Below are 15727 nucleotides of genomic sequence, written 5' to 3' on the forward strand. Positions count from 1 at the left end.
ATTTGAGCCATTCTTGGTACAGCTTGTATCAACTAGTAGCAATTAAGCTACAACTTGCTGCCGCCTGGAGCGTTACGCCAACGTCCTGGACACGTTAGGGTATATCGCTCTCTGGAACCAGGCGTTCTTTTCTTTGAATCCACTGCGTGGATTATGCAACCTTGTCCCGCTCTGGTCTTTCCAATGCCTTTTGGGAATGTGAGGAGTGCTGTGAGAATGCCTCAGCCTGCATTTTTATAATTCCACTTTTGATACCTAAAAGCAGACACTGCTTCTTGTAGTCTGGTGTTATTCCCCAATATAGTTTTTTTTTTTTTTTTTTAATGAATGTAACCTTTAGGCTATATTTTTGCTCCCTGCTGGAGAGAAATGTAAAGTCTTGTAAATGTAAATATCTCTGCAGGCAGGGACATTTCTTGCTTTTATCCCCCCGCTCATGACCTAAAGGGATGTGCAATTTTTTGGCACACATCTGTGCATGTAGTTCAGTGCTGCACAACAACAGATGTTGTCAACATGTGTTAGCAGTATATAATAATTCTGTGGGCCTGGACATGTGGTCAGTACTGTAACTACTAAGTGTTGTTATGACGATACCCTTCAAACTAGGACTCACAGGTGTGTTGGAAAAAAAACGGAGCATTCTTTTAAAAAAAAAACACACAAATGCTGCCAAGTTGACACTTTGGCGGCCCCCAGTGGCAGTGGCGTCTGACCTTGATTTGTCCGTATCGGAGTCATGGTGTGATACTGTGGCGCTTTGGTTTGTGTGGATTTACTCTGGACTAGCCGCACGTGGTACGTGGTCAGCATGTCGGCCACACAGTCACAGTCTGGAAATCGAGAAGACCTGGGTTTGAATCTCGGTTGGGCATTTCTGTGTGGAATTTGCATGTTCTCCCCGTGCGTGCGTGGGTTTCCTCCGGGTTCTCCGGTTTCCTCCCACATTCCAAAAACATGCATGTTAGGTTAATTGGCTACTCTAAATTGTCCATAGGTATGAATGTGAGTGTGAATGGTTGTTTGTCCGCATCACAGTCATGAGGTGATACCGTGGAGCTTCGGTTTGAGTGGATTTTAAAAGGATATAACTGAAATATCTCTTCTAGGGTCAGATGGACTAGTCACCATTACAAGACATTTAATCACATGGGCAGTGTTTTTAACTGTCATACAAGTGTAAAAAGAAGTCAATCGCTGTAAATATGTAAAGGTTCAAAAATTATAAACACGCACCCGGGTGACTATAGGAGACAGAAAGATGCTTGATATTGGCTTTTTCATCGATATTCAATATGCAGGGTCCAGCACTTCATTACCGATAGCGATATCAACCGACCAATGGTCAACTAAAATAACCTACTATAATCAAGTAAGACAGGTTAGTCTTCATAGATTCACAAAAAAGAATCAAATTAAATAATGCTGGCAACGATACAAATTGGAAAGCTGCACATTTCTACCTCAGGAAAAATTCAACTTAAAACATTTATACGCGAGAACAACGCTAAAAACCTTCAGCATTTCAGTATGTTGATTCAAATTATGGAACAGATTTAGCAAGGAACTCAAAACAACGCACTAAAATGAGCGATTTCAAGAAACGGTACAAGCAGTTGATGTTTACAAAGCACAGTACAAGGAAGAAGAGTCCTGAACCACCGTGTACATCCATTGGTATGACAGTTATATAGAACCTTGACTTCTACTTTACCACATTGTTATATGACTTTATCATTTCTCTATGGATTTTAACCAGCAAAGAGTTCATTTGGAATACAGGAAGTGAACAAATCTGTTGCAATTGATGTGAAACGGATGTGGGGTAGGATTAAATAAGCTTTGCTTCTTCCTACTCCTTTTTGGACATGTAGAACTGTCAACTGTACTATGTGATGTATTCCAATGTAACTATGCATGTTCCAAATAAATAAAACCATAACAAACATAAGAACAAAGTGCTAAGTATGAGCCTCTGGACTAATACCATCAGTGAAATGATAAACTGGGCTCATTCAAAGCTTCACGCAAGAAGTAAACATGTTAGACCTGAAATATTAAAGGAGGGTGTCTTTCTCTCCCCTCGCATAACCAGCGCTTTCATTGCAACTTGACAATCCAAAGGCTAAATTTGGAACTAATTCTACACCGCGGACATACTGCACTAGCAAGCTTGTTGCTGTGTGGATGTGGATACCATTATCAGCAGGAAATAAATGATAGCGAGCTGGGAGGCTGTAATTTCACATTTTTTGTGACAATTTTGTCATTGAAAATGAATGGGCAATTTATTTGGCTCGTTGTACATGTACTGTATAAGGTATCAGAGGTGCATGCACTTTTTCAGCAAGTTCCAAGTCGACGTGATCTATCTTTTTCATATTCACAGTTTACAGGTAATCAAAGTAGTTGATATCATTTAGTAATTCACAATTCAATTCAATATGGCAATGAAGATAATTACACATAATTCCTCAATAGTTGTGTACATAAACTGAGTACCGGTACTACAGTATGTCTGTCAAAATAGCTACGTAGTGTTCATTAGACACACAGTTCATGTATTCGCACTTGCGATCAAAAATTACAAAAATACAAGAAATGGAAATGATTCTGCAAAAAACAATGCAGCCGAAGTCAAGGCAACATATTAAAAGGTTTCAGCAAAGGGCACATTTTCCAATTCATCATGAAATAATACTTTAAGAAACAGAAGTGCTGAAAACACGCGTTTCTACAGTGGAGTTCAGGACGCGCAGCAAAGCCATCAAACGATTCACTTTTTTGTCTACATAACTAGCCGCTACAATTGAACGGATAACTTTTGTTTTAGATATTGGCATCTTACCGCTGAGTTAGTTTATCCGTAATTGAAATAATAAAAATGAACGTTGCATCTCCTTGTTGTAGCTTGCGACGTCTGTTCACCACTTCATCTTTGCCAATAACTTAATGTCAGCTGACTGATGTCATATGACAAAGTGACGTTTATGCGATCGACCGACGTAATGGGCACCCCTGGTTTACGGTGGCTCACTTTATGGTGCGGCCCTCGTTTTTTATTTCTGTACACAGAAAAATGTGTCGGGTTTATTTTGGATAATCCGGCTTGACGGTCGTTTTGACTTTAAAAGCGTACTTTTCCTCAAAATATTTGATGACTCACACAAGCTCGGGGGGGGGGCGGCTTTGCAGCCCCACCGTGTAGGGATCAGGAATTTCCCTCCAGAATATATTGCAACTTCATGCCGCCATGTCAAACAAAAGCTGTCAGACATATTTACAGCGGTGTAGATTGCAGCTTGACATGTCACACTTCAAACTAACAAGTGTGGTCTGTCAGCTTCCCCCCACCACCACCACCTCCCTCACCGCTGGCTCCCATCCCTCCCATGTCGATTGTTTTGACCTTTGCTCGGAGGAAATAAGGCCTTGCGAGCTTGATGTGACAGGCTGGCGCATCACCTGGATACCAGCAAATAAACGAGCAGGCAGAGAGAAAGAAAAAAAATATCAGGGGAACATTTCAGGCATTCACACGGCGCTTTCTAAATGGAACAATGGCTTCGCCCCGAGGGAAAAAGCGATCATGCTGGTATGTTTATATTAGAGCGAAAGGAAGCCGTCATTGTCATCACCAGCCATTTTCTCTCTTTCTGACAGTACGACTGTATCTGAATAATTCCCTTCTATGTGTAAGGCAATTGGCAATGATGATGTGCTTATGTCAACATTTTTCTTTCAGCCTGTCACAATGTGTGTGCTCTGGCATGTGGGAATATTCAGCAAAACCTTATTTATCCCCTCTATGTGCTCTGCTTTGTTGTTTGTGTTGTTAATGCTGAAGATTTGTGAAACACTCGTGTGCGGGGGACTGGAGAGGGGGGTTTGTGGGGGGGTCGCTTCATCATCTGTCTTCCCGTAAGCAAAACTCTGGCCCGTGCAGTAAAACACAGCCCAGTGGGTACAGCGATAGGACATGGGCTCATTAATACACGAGAGGGAGGTGCGCTTACCTCGACAAGCGCCAACATGCGAGCGCATTACCTTGCCGGCTGCTATGGCAAAGATGTGAGCTGCATTCCTCTACCCACAAGAATACTCACAGCTTTTTAAACCCCTCTCGAGTCAAGGAGGGCGACTCTGCTCAGCTCTGCGGCTGGGCTTTATTTGTGCCGGAGAGCGGGGATTCTCTCCCTTATCGAACACAAACTGGACTAGTACGCAGGCGCACACGTGCACAAACATCACGCACAAATAGCAAGAGGGCATCCACGCAAACCAGCAACAGGTAGAGTTAAGGGGAGAGCCGCTTGAGACAGCAGACCTCCTTTCCGTGCTTCATCATCTACATCCGTGGTTCTCAACTTCGGTGGCAGGACTCTCCGTCGCCCCTTAATGACCAACCTTGACCCAAATTGCAGAAATTTCACAAAACGAGTTTAATGAACATTTCAGGAACAATGCGGTTTTATCCACAAACTCCAAATGATTGTAAAGGCTCCCGCTGGCGTTTGGTCTGCGCTAGCTAGCTCAGCAGACAGCTAACAGGTTCCCAATAAAAACTGTTGAGTTTCATTTCAGAGCCTTTACTTTGAAGCACTGTAAAGCTGAACATACAGAAGTAAAGCATGTCAATTAGAACTACGGCCTGGCAATGAGATACTCAGATGATACTCATAGTTTACTCAAAGATTCCTTACAATTTCTGTACATTTAAAATATGCTTCCTCTGAAATGATTGAAAATTGTTATATTACAATAACAAAAGACACAAATTTCAAAGGAAGAACGTTCAAAAACAGAATACAGGAACCTGAGGTCAAATGCTTGCTATGTTTTCGAACGTAACCAATATTTTCAGGAATAATGTTCCCTCTCAAGTCGCAAGAACTTGGGAATTTGAACGGGCATTGTGCATGGCATCCCCAATTTTTACATGACTTCAACTCAACAAGCGTCCAAGGATTAGCTCTGTGCATATCTTTTGCTTTTTCTTTGGCTTGTTGTGGCTTTTTGGCAACACTAAAAAAAAAAACCCACACACACAGTGCCATAATGCCAATCACTTTAGTGGCACAATGAAAAACAATGAAACCCAGGACATTTTCAGCATTTTCTGGAAAAAAAAGGCCAGCACAGAACATGTACTGGGAAAACAGGACGTTTGGTCACCCTAATTATAACTTACATAAGATGCAATTTCTCTGTGACATTCAACAACGAAATGCATTTAAACAAATGCGCTAGCTCGATGCTAATTTGCATTGAAAATCCCATAAACACACTAGCATTTAGCATTAGGGATTTTACATGGCAATTCCGAACACCTCCAAATATGACAATTAATATCTAGATAACTAAGACACACCATTCCGCCTAAACAGCTGATATGTAATATGCAGAAAATACTTACAGGCAAACTCTTTCTAAGGCTCAACAACGTACGGAAATGACACATTCAACAGCTTAATGCCAGTAGACTGTTAACAACACTTGCTCTTCTTCTATGGCAGCCGGTTTCACATAGAACTACAGAGCATTGTCTCCCCCTGTAGGAGTATTAATAGACGACACCCTGCTGCATAAAAGAACATGAAAACAACATAAAACATAACATAAAAGCGCAAGATTAAGACCCGCGACCCATTTGTGGACTCTGCAAGACGATTCTGCGAGTTTACTGGCTTCTTAGAACGGTAAGTTCATTTTACTTGGGGGTACCACAGGGCTCTGTTCTTAGTCTCCCTCAGAGTGCACCTGAGCGCCTATAAAGACACTTGTGGGGGTCGACAGTCACTATTTTTTATTTAAAATACTGCCTTTTCTGTGTAAAGCATATTGTGTAACTTGGACTATTTTCCCTTGTTGTTATTTTGTCCTTGAGGTTGATGCTTTAGAAGCCACTGTGGTGATGTGTGTCTTAATTAACAATATTTGCAAATTTTCTTTTCTTTGAACAATAAAGTCATGAACTGAGTTTGTGTTGATTTTAGCAGGTTTGGATGCTCCATTGAGGGGTTTTTGGGAGGTAACCTTGATTTTAACCAGGTACGTGATGTTTATTTATTCAGAAATGAATCAGTAAATAAATCAGGTTCACCTAATTGAGAGCGTATTTATCCTTCTTAGGAGATCGGCGGCAGCCTCAAGCGCTACTTTTTTTTTTTTCACCAGATATTTGAAAGACATAGCTCACTCGGAGCAGTCCGGTGCTACAAGGTAATTTGTCAGTCCCTGAACTTCAAAAAGCCAAAATCTGTAATGACTTGAGCCCCCGAGCTCTGTAAAGCTGTTATGCTCGTTGCATGTGGTCTCCCTTTATTGGAGCCATGCTCTTGAGTTAAGATGAAGGTTCAAGCTCACGTTCACACGCAATTTGCTATTTGGCCAGCTTGTCATTCAGATAGTGTAGACAATATTCATCAATGTACTGCATATGTCAGGTATAGGTTCACTTATAATAAACGACACAGAGAACAGTTTGTAGTGCCTGTCTGAACTTAAAAACCCACACACAGACTTAACCCTGACCATGTATACTCCCAGTATCTTGATTTAAAATGTAAAAATAGTTACCCAACAGGAGTGTCCTTGGAGGAGGGAGTGTTTTTTTTCTTATAAAGCCATGCAAAACAAGCCCACTCTTTATACCCTGATAATGCATTTCCTGACCCACAACACTCCACCGAGCTTTTACTTGATTTACAGGTTTACTGTTTTTCTCAGCTACTCCTGTTTTTCGCTTTTAACATTGCCTGTTCATTCTACCACTAAAAGCAACGCTTCATTTGGCTTCCAGTTTAGATTTGTAATGTAGGATTTACACAACTATGGTGGCACTGAGGAGAGCGAAGACCCCTGCCAAGGCCCAACAAGCCTAATCTGTACCAGAGCAACAAGTTGATGGATTGGTTCTTGGATGGCACCAAAAAAACTGTCCTATTTACAAAACCGACCCAGATCAAAACCATGAGCATACCATGGCTACACACTATCCACACGGAAACGTTTTCAAAACGGCAAAGTATTTAGTCTTTTCAGCCTCTCATCCACACGGGAACGTTCTGGGTGACCTGAAATGCTGTTTTTTGAAAACGGCTTCCAGAGTGGGAAAATCCAAAAAACGCCGGCTTGTCGTTGCCTTGACCTCCAGGTTGGTTTATTGTAACTCTCTGTATATACTGTAGGTTGCCCTAAAAAATCTTTAAAGACCCTTCAGTTAGTCCAAAATACTGCCGCACGAGTCTTAACCGGGACCAGAAGAAGAGACCATATCTCACCCGTATTAGCCTCACCGCAGTGGTTACCTGTCCAATTTAGAACTGAGTTTAAAGTGATCCTTCTTACATATAAAGCACTACACGGTCAGGCACCAGTATATCTTTAAGAGCTCCCAGAATTTACAATTACTTGCCTCGAAGTAGAGCATTTAGTTATCAGGCTCCTCTGTTGTGGAACCATCTCTCCAACTCAATCCGGCGGGCAGACACCCCCACTCTCTATTTATTTAGATACGCTGATATGCAGAGACACTCCTCTATGTTCCTTGGACTAAGACTAAGACGTTTGACTTGATCTACCATCTATCCCTCTACTCTATTTTTATATTTTAATCCAACCGCTCAAGACAGACGGCCGCCCCACAGAGCCCGGGCTCTGTTCGAGGTTTCTTCCGGAAAGGGAGTTTTTCCTTGCGTCCGTCACAGAGTGCTTGCTTGTGTGGGGTTTCAGTTGGTTTTCTGTTTTCCTTTATGAGATAACTGCTGTTGTGATTTGGCGCTGTGTAAATACATTGAATTGAATTAACGTAGTAGAAATGAAATTAGTAGATTGCAATGTACTGTCATATTTTTTTCATTGTACTTTTCTTAAAAGTAATGTTAAAATCTCTCATGTATCGTCTCGTCTCGTGAACATGAGTGTATCGTGATACCCCTGATACAAACACACGATGAGTCATATTGAGCACCTTCGTTGGCCTAGCCAGTTTGCATGAACAAAATGATCCTTTTCGATCCTTGAAGCACCATGAGGCAGATATTCTCATCTTGGAGTTTAGCGATGTTGTGGGAAAGGTAAAAAAAACAAAAACGTTTTTTTTCCCTGTGTGGGTAGCGATACCATCCAACGTTCACATTGTACATCTGGAGTGGCACATTTTCCTCCTTTTTTCCCAAATAACATCTGCTGCTGAAAAGCCAGACAGGTAGTTAGAGTCTATTGGTCATGGATGGATTTTCTCTCTCTCTCTCTCTCTCTCTCTCTCTCACGCTCTCTCTATTTCTATCTTGCACTCTTTCCTTCTCTCCCTTTTTTTCTATTCTAGAAAGCCCCGAGGCTAGTATTTCACTGATTACAGAGTCCCTCCATTTGAATGGTCGTTTGTGTATTGTCAGAACAAAGGGGGCGAGCGGCCTCTGAAGAGGTGCTAGACAGGGGAATGGATTGGGCTCAGCGATTAGGATGAGTGGAAGTGCAGGTTCAGGCTAGCTTACCCCAGGAGAGGCACTCCACACAAACTGCTGTGGAAGGTTTCTTGACCAGCTGCAATGCAAAAAGGTCCAATGGCAACACAAGTGCTTTTCTAGCCATTAACATTATTCCGCACTTTGGTCATTCCTTTCTCCTCCGCCAGCTACAAAGCTGGTTTTAGGGGGGCACGATCCTTACAAGAGTCCTGCACTAATCACCCAACATGACGGGAAATCCCAAGGTTGGGAGTGCCTGAATTTTCCCTTCTTGCGCTCGCCATAAAAGCCAGGCCAAATGTGGGTTTCACAGGTCGGAAAGCCGTCGTCTCCGTAAAGACAACAAGGGAACAACAGGCCGCACGCACCCGATGACACTCAGACACGCAATAATCAGATAAACGCGAGCGAGACAGCCTTCATCTTTGAACACTCACTCAGTACTTCTCACCCGCCGCAACGGGAAGGTGGCGACTCGCAATCAAAGTCCTCATCAAATTACCAGGCCGTGTGTGTTGGTGGGGCGGTGAGGGTCACGCGCTTGGTGGGCTTCCGCATCCTTTTGATTCTAAAGCATCACCTTTTCAAAGCTGTTTTCCAGAGGATGTCTTTTTCATTTACTCTGGGCCTTTGTGCCGTTAATGAGGCTTGTAAAGCGCCATCCATCAAGTGATTGAGGAGGAATATACAGCGGGTGCACCCGGGGTGTTTGTCAAATAATCACACGAGTCGCGATGGAACCCGGCAAGGTTTCTGGTCAGCTTGTTGAAATTTTCTTATTTAACCTTTTCAAACCAGCACAGGAGGCAGCGTGGTTACGTTGGTGTTGCTATGGTAACTGTGTGTGTCAATACACATGCCATGTAAATGGCAGAAAGTTTCAGAAAAATAGAAAATAATTCAAATTACAAGCACTTAAATCAGGGGAGTCCAAACGTCTTCTGATGAGGTCCACATAGTGAAAAATGAAAGGATGTAAGGGCCACTTTGATATTTTGTAAGAAGTGATATACTGTATACAGTGGTGTGAAAAAGTGTTTGCCCCCTTCCTGATTTCTTATTTTTTGCATGTTTTTCTGCAAACTAATTTAAATGTTAGTCAATGACAACCCAACAAAACACAAAATACAGTTTTTAAATGAAACTTTTTATTATTAACAGAGAAAAAAAATCCAAAGCTACATGGCCCTGTGTGAAAAAGTGATTGCCCCCTAAACCTAATAAGTGGTTGGGCCCCCCTTAGCAGCAACAACTGCAATCAAGCGTTTGTGATAACTTGCAATGAGTCTCTTACAGCGCTGGGGAGGAACTTTGTCCCACTCATCTTTGCAGAATTGTTGTCATTCAGCCACATTGGAGGCTTTTCCAGCATGAAGCGCCTTTTTAAGGTCATGCCACAGCATCTCAATAGGATTCAGGTCAGGACTTGGACTAGGCCACTCCAAAGTCTTCATTTTGTTTTTCTTCAGCCATTCAGAGGTGGACTTGCTGGTGTGTTTTGGATCATTGTCCTGCTGCACAACCCAAGTTGGTTTCAGCTTGAGGTCACCAACAGATGGCCGGACATTCTCCTTCAGGATTTTTTGGTAGACAGCAGAATTCATGGTTCCATTTATCACAGCAAGTCTTCCAGGTCCTGAAGTAGCAAAACAGCCGCAGACCATCACACTACCACCACCATATTTTACTGCTGCTATGATGTTCTTTTTCTGAAATGCAGCGTTACTTTTACGCCAAATGTAATGGGACACACACCTTCCAAAAAGTTCAACTTTTGTCTCATCAGACCACAGAGTATTTTCCCAAAGGTCTTGGGGATCATCAAGATGTTTTCTGGCAAAATAGAGATGAGCCTTAATGTTCTTTTTGTTCAGCAGTGGTTTTGGTCTTGGAACTCTGGCATGCGGGCCGTTTTTGCCCAGTGTCTTTCTTATGGTGGAGTCATGAACACTGACCTTAACTGAGGCAAGTGAGGCCTGCAGTTCTTTGGATGTTGTTGTGGGGTCTTTTGTGACATCTTGTGGTCATTTTGGTTGGCCGGCCACTTCTGGGTAGGTTCACCACTGTTCCATGGTTTTGCCATTTGTGGTTCACTGGAATCCCAAAGCTTTAGAAATGGCTTTATAACCTTTTCCACACTGATAGATCTCAATTAATCTCAGTTATGTTTTTTTTCTCCCTTAATAATAAAAAGTTTAAAATTTAAAAGCTGCATTTTGTGTTCAGTTGTGTTTTCACTGACTGACATTTAAATTAGTTTCATAATCTGAAACATTTAAGTGTGACAAACGTGCAAAAAAATAAATAAATCAGGAAGGGGGCAAACTCTTTTTCACACGACTGTACGTATATTTAAAAAAAAAAACTGCATACATCATGGGTAGCATACATCATGAATAATTTCATAAAGAAAACACAAATGTAACAAACTTAGCCATGTTTGAAAGCTACCACTTAGCATTTCCAAAACTGCAAGTATCTTTCCTCTACCGCTAAAACGCACTGAACAAGCAGCTTCATTTACTCTTTTCCCGTCGTAAAGTCAAATCAAAAAAACACTTATGAGGAGTTTTCAAAGTGTGGCACAGTCAGCCCCCCTCAGAGAATATGTAAGTCTAGAACTCCATTACTCGCTTCACTCGAGTCACTTGTCAGAAAATGTGAGCGCAGAAACTTGTACACGCACAAAATGTTCAGCAGTTGAGGTGTAGATGCTCGGCGGCGATCGCCAGTGAGTCAGTGAAACTCGAGTCTTGTTTGAGTACTCGTGAGTCAGTGAAACCCAAGTCTTTATTGCGTAAGCATCAGTCAGTGGAACTCCAGTTTTCATTAAGTGCCCATGGGTCAGTACCCAAGTACCGTGAGTCAGTGAAACTAGAATTATGGTCAAATACCCATGAATCAGTGAAACTCAAGTTTTTGCCGTGCAGCCATGAGTCAGTGAAACTTGAGTCTTCGTCCAGTACCTGTGTGTCAGTAAAACGCAAGTCTTGTTGTGCACCAGTGAGTCAGTGAAACTCGAGTCTTGGTCGAGTAGCCATTTGTCGAAAACGCATGAGTGAGTGAACCTTGAGTCTTCGCCATGCACCCAAGTCAGTGAAACTCAAGTCCAATACCCGTGAGTCAGTGAAAGTGAAACTCAAGACTTTGTTGTGCACCTGTGAGTCAGTAAAAGTTGACTCTTTGCCTTGCACCCATGAGTCAGTGAAACTTCAGTCATCGCCATGCACCCGTGAGTCAGTGAAACTTGAGTCTTCGTCGAGCACCCATTTGTCAAGTACCCGGAGGTCAGTAAAACTTGAGTCTTTGTTGTGTATCCAAAAAAAATCAGTGAAACTTGAGTCTTTGTTGTGCATCCAAAAATCAGTGAAACTCGAGTCTTTGTCGTGCACCCGTGATGCAGTGAAATGCAAGTCCTTGTTGTGTACCCAATTGTCAAGTATCCGTGAGTCAGTGAGACTTGAGTCTTTATCGTGCACCTTTGAGTCAGTGAATTTCGACTCTTTGTTGAGCACCCATTTGTCAAGTACCCGTGAGTCAGTGAAACTCAAGTCTTTGTCGTGCACGTGTGGGTTTGTCGAAAACCCATGAGGGAGTGAAGCTTGAGTCTTTGCCATGCACCCAAGTCAGTGAAACTGAAGTCTTGGTCCAGTACCCGTGAGTCAGTGAAAGTGCAACTCAGGTCTTTGTTGTGCACTTGTGAGTCAGCAAAGAGCGAGTCTTTGTCTTGCACCAGTCAGCACCTTTGACTCAGTGTAACTCGAGTCTTTGTTGAGCACCCATTTGTCAAGTGCCCGGAGGTCAGTAAAACTCGAGTCTTTGTCATGCATCCAAAAAAATCAGTGAAACTTGAGTCTTTGTTGTGCAGCTGACTTCGGGCGACCACCAGGGTACACCCTGGACTGGTGGCCAGCCAATGGCAGGGCACATATAGACAAACAACCATTCACACTAACATTCATACCTATGGACAATTTAGAGTCGCCAATTAACCTAACATGCATGTTTTTGGAATGTGGGAGGAAACGGGAGTGCCAGGAGAAAACCACCCAAAAGTACATTTTGTAGAAAGTAATTATAGTTTATATATAGGCGGAAAACTATGTGAAATAATTCCAAATGAGGAATTGATGGAACTCAAAGTTGATGCGGACTTCCCATCCATCCTGTCGAGATTGAATTCATTGGTGTTTCCCACCTTCTTTGCTGGCACTCGCAAGTTTCTTTGGCCCCATGACTGGTTATTTAGCAGTTGCACTCAATAAAAAAAAAAAGCATGAATGGTGAGTCGGGAACGTGTAGGTTGCTTTGTTTGTGTGTGCGATATTGTGCGAAAACCAAGGCGGTGTACAAAAGCCGGGGCCTTAAGTTTTGGATGAAAAAACCCCGGAAGTGTTTGCCAAGTAGAGATTTGGGTAACATGTGAACCGTACTCCACGGGGCTGCTGGGGATGATTTGTTGAAGAGTGAGGCTTTCATTTTCACCTTTCACTCCCCCCCACACACCCCTTCCCCTTCTCGAGTCTTTAATGACTCCATGCGAACAAGGTGTGACGGGGGACAAATTACTCAAACACTTTTTTTCCTTCCCTTCCGTGTCCTTCAGGTAATACTTGAAAGGTCACAAGGTAGCTGCTGGCTCCTCTCTCTGGCACCCTCCGCAATGTCAAGGTGTCGCGACCCCGCCGCCCGCCCGCACCAGCCCTCAGTAGCCCACAGTGGCGCATGGGCGACGGTGTGAAAAGGGAAGTGGGGAGGGGGGCCTGCACTAATGGGGTGAGGGTGATTCCAGCAAGATCAGAGGAAGAAGGCCTTCTTCCCGTGTGGGGCTTCACACGCCTGTGCTCTTTAAAATGAAAGAAAACTTTCTGGGTGGCTTGTCCGAGTCACCCCTCCGCATCGGCCGCCCCCCGCTCCCTTTCAGTCAATATGTCCGTGTCAGAGATGAAAGTGCAAAGTGGGGGGGGGGTCCTGACACTAATGTACTACATTGGGCTTCACTTACTGATCTGCCAACTCCTTTTGTGCGGCCTTAAATGCCTGCTAGGGACCCTTTGAACCCGCCCAGCGCTCGCCCGCCTGCCGATGCCGCCTCCTTCAGTGACATGTCCTCACCCGCATTCCCACCGTCCCGTCGCTGTGGACAGACACGCATAGCTGCACGCCACGCACCGGGGTTGAAATTCAAAAGCCTGCAAGGAGGTCTGGGAGTGGATGTAGGAACCCAGTTAACTAACTCTTCCGTAAAATCCCTTCTTTCCCAATTTTTTTGGAGCATTTCTCTTATTTTATAATGCAGATGTTGACAGGAAGGTCAAAGCAAGTCCCAGCGACGTGGGAGGACATTTTTGTAGTCCTCAAACAAGTTGTCCTCCCATGGTGAGTGGACATTTTGTAGTTCTCAAAGTGCTTTCCTTGACACTCCAAGGTGAGTGGACATTTTTGTAGTCATCAAAGCAGTTGTCACCCAACTTGAGTGGACATATTTGTAGTCCTCAAAGCAGTTGTCCCCCCAACTTGAGTGGACATTTTTGTAGTCCTCAAAGCAGTTGTCCCCCCAACTTGAGTGGACATTTTTGTAGTCCTCAAAGCAGTTGTCCCCCCAAGATAAGTGGACGTTTTGTAGTTCTGAATGTAGTTGTCCACTCCGAGTAGAGTGGACATTTTTGTAGTCCTCAGAGCACTTTTCTTGTCCACCCCCAAGTTGTCCAGTTCTGAATGTAGTTGTCCATCCCGACTTGAGTGGATATTTTTGTAGTCCTCAAAGCCATTGTCCCCCCCAAGATGAGTGGACATTATTTTAGTCCCCAAAGCAGTTGTCCCTCCAATTTGAGTGGACATTTTGTAGTCCTCAAAGCAGTTGTGCCCCCAAGTTGATGTCGGGACTTTCCTTGTTGCCCGAGGTGAGTGGTATTTTTGTAGTCCTCAAAGCAGTCCCCCCCCCCCCCCCCAGTAGAGTGGACATTGCGTAGTCCTCTAAGCACTTTCCTTGTCCCGCCAGGTAAACCAAAACCTTCAACTTGATTGTTTTTCCTCGCTCCTTCACTCTTGTCAGCTAATCTCTACCAGGTAACCTAAAACCTTGAGTAGCTAACCCCCCCTCGCCGCAGCCCCCTCACCCCCCTTCCATTTCTCCTCATTCATAAAACATCCTCTTGTTACACTCGACCGGCGGCTGCCCGCATGTCAGGCGTTTTATCAGCTCGTACTCAAAGCGCTGTCAGCTGGCAATTTGTAAAACGTCGTGTTTGCAGTCTGCAAGCGCGCTGCCCGCCGAGCTAACGCCTCGTACACGTCTTTCAGCCAGCGCGGCCTTCGCACTGACGACTTTGACGCAATACGTTATCAGTGCTTGTAAGCGGCATCCTTGAAGGACACGCATTTTGACAGAGCGTACACGTATGTTGCACGTAATATTGCACAAAAAACAAAACACTTTCCACCAAAACCGAATTATACGAAAACTGAGGCGTACCCAAGCCCAGGTTGTGACTGTAGTCCATTCGTTCATGAATAGATGCAACGTGCTGGCGCTTGAAAATGTCTTCCATGATAGAAACTTCATAAACATTTGAAATGTTAAAAAAAAAAATTCATTCAAATGTAATTTTTTTAAGTTAAACATGTTTAAAAATATGTTTTGTGCAAGTGTAGCATTTTCCTCACATAAAATGTTTATTTAATAAAACATTTTAAAATATATTTTTATATTTTAAAAATTAAAACATGTTTAAAAATTGTTTCCCACACGTGTGCCATTTTACTCACTTAAAAAGTTTATTTAATATAAATATTTTCCAAATTAAAATTTCAAAAAATATTTTAAAATTAAAATGTTTAAAATGTTAATATAAATTTTTTTTTTATGTTAAAAAAAGGTTTTCCACAAGTGTGGCATTTTACTCACTTAAAACGTTTATTTTATCAAAACTTTTTAAATAATTTTCTAAAAAAATATTTTAAAATTTAAATATTTTAAAATTGTAATGTTTTGAAAAAAAATTACAAAAAAATGTTTTCCTCAAGTTTGGTGTTTTATTCACTTAAAACGTTTATTTAATTCAAACATTTTAAAACTAAATTTCAAATAAAATATTTTAAAATTAAAATATTTTAAAATTGTAATGTTTTTTTAAACAATGTAAAATGTAAAATACAAGTGTGGCATTTAACTAAAATGGGTGGCCAAAACGACAAAGTTTGTCCAGTGAACAGCGCGTAAAAGCCATTTAGTGCGATTTCGGGGTCACCTCATC

This window comes from Dunckerocampus dactyliophorus, chromosome 11 (genome assembly GCF_027744805.1).
Source record: "Dunckerocampus dactyliophorus isolate RoL2022-P2 chromosome 11, RoL_Ddac_1.1, whole genome shotgun sequence".
Classification (NCBI taxonomy): Eukaryota; Metazoa; Chordata; class Actinopteri; order Syngnathiformes; family Syngnathidae; genus Dunckerocampus; species Dunckerocampus dactyliophorus.